We start from the raw sequence: 2,086 nt of genomic DNA on the forward strand, positions 1-2,086 counted from the left end.
CTCCCACTGCTCTGCAGGCTCACTCTCTCTCTCTCAAATAAAATCTTTAAAAAAAAAAAAGGTAAGTGCAAAAATATAAACCATAAAAACTGAAGAAAATAGAAAGTATTTTTATTGATTCTGTGACTTTTTAAGCTTTAAAGTTAGATAAGAAATTATAGGAAAACTTTAATTTGACCACATAATACTTTGTCTTTATATGAGAAAACACCTTGAGCAAAATTAAAACTGTAAAAGACATCTAATTTTTTTGTAGCAGAACCTTAATTTTCCTTTGGGCTAACAATGTGCTCCCTCTTGGCTTTTTTGAATGTCTCTATCCCTCCAAAAGTGGATGAACAAGGTCAATATGGCCATTCCCACATTCTATATTCCTGGGCAGAATGACTGTGTCAGGAATGAGCACGTGGCTGTGTCCACCCAGTGATACTCATTTGAGAGACTGTACTACAATGACTGGAAAAGAGACACTTCCTTCACTGAGTGATTAAGAAGACTGGATCTCTGCATGGTCATTTTGTCACCAAGAGGAAAGATCTGACTGAATTGCATCAGTCCAGAGGACATCCAAGCTGAGAAATGGACAGTCTGAGTCTGGATGATGATATCAAGTCCCTGAACTCAGCACTACGTAAGGTAGTTCTTGGGAGCCATCAGTGAGTCAGGAAATTCCCATTTTTTGTTAAGCTAGTTGAAGTGGCTTTCTGTTTCATATAACCAAAAAGCATTACAGAGAAGCGGCTGCAGCTCTGAGTGGAGGAGGCAGGAAGCTAAGCATTGGCAGGGGCCGGGAGGGCACCATGCCCGGGATCACCACCATCGAGGCAGTGAAGTACAACTTGCAGGTTCTGCAGCAGCAAGCCAATGATGCAGAGGAGAGGGCCGAGCACCTACAGCAGGAAGTGGAGGTGGAAAGGTGGGCCCAGGAGCAGGCTGAGGCTGAGGTGGCCTCCTGGAACCAGAGAATCCAGCTGGTTGAAGAAGAGCTGGACCATGCCCTGCAAAAGCTGGAGGAAGCCGAGAAAGCTGCTGATGAGAGTAAAAGTATGAAGGTTACTGAAAACTGAGCCTTAAGAGATGAAGAAAAGATGGAACTCCAGGAAATCCAATTCAAGCAAGCTGAGCACTATGCAGAAGAAGCAGATGAGAAGTATGAAGGGGTGGCTCAGAAGTTGGTGATTACTGAGGGGGACCTGGAATGTAAAAAGGACCGAGATGAGCTGGCAGACTCCACTGTGAGGAGGTGGATGAGCAGAAAAGACTGATGGACCAGAACCTAAAGTGTCTGAGTGCTGCAGAAGAAAAGTACTCTCAAAAGGGAGACAAATATGCAGAAGAGATAAAGATTCTTACTGATAAACTCAAGCAGGCAGAGACCCATGCTGAGTTTGCTGAGAGATTGGTAGCCAAGCTAGAGAAGATAATTGATGATTTGGAAGATAAGCTGAAATGCACCAAAAAGGAGCACCTTTGCACACAAAGGATGCCAGATCAGCTCCTGCCTGACCTGAATGGTATGTAGAGCACCCCAGTCCCACCCTGCAGCTGTCTTCCCCCTGACACCAGCTCCAGCCTGAGGCCAGCCTGCCCAAAGCTGGCCTTGAAACTGATGGCTGATCTTTAACTGAAAGGCTGCTTTCTCCTTTTGCCATTTTTCCCACCCCAACCCCAGTGTCTTTTTCACTAGTGTCCATCTCTCCCCAGGGATTGCAGTCAGGCTTGAGGCTGAGCACCTTTGGGAATAATATTTAAGGGAATGTGAGCACAATGTGAAGTGTCCTTAAAAGTATGTTGTAATGGGGGCGCCTGGGTGGCTCAGTCAGTTAAGTGTCCAACTCTTGATTTCGGCTCAGGTCATGATCTCAGGGTCATGATCTCAGGGTCACGATCTCAGGATAGTGAGATCAAGCCCCACCAGTCCCACAATGGACTCATGATCAGCTGGGAGTCTGCTTGAGATTCTCTCTCTCCCTCTGCCCCTCCCTCTGTGCATTCTCTTTCGCTCTCTCTCAAATAAATAAATATTTTTTTTAAAAAAGTATGTTGTGATGTACACACTTTGTAATTACCTTTTTCATTGCTGTTG

At 45.1% G+C, this 2,086-nt stretch overlaps 1 pseudogene; it reads left to right on the forward strand.

Moving 5' to 3' along the window:
• Positions 1–800: 800 nt before the first annotated feature.
• On the forward strand, positions 801–1,522 carry LOC110585296 (annotated as a pseudogene).
• The last annotated feature ends 564 nt before the right edge of the window (positions 1,523–2,086 follow it).

This window comes from Neomonachus schauinslandi, chromosome 9, assembly GCF_002201575.2.
Source record: "Neomonachus schauinslandi chromosome 9, ASM220157v2, whole genome shotgun sequence".
NCBI classification, from domain to species: Eukaryota; Metazoa; Chordata; class Mammalia; order Carnivora; family Phocidae; genus Neomonachus; species Neomonachus schauinslandi.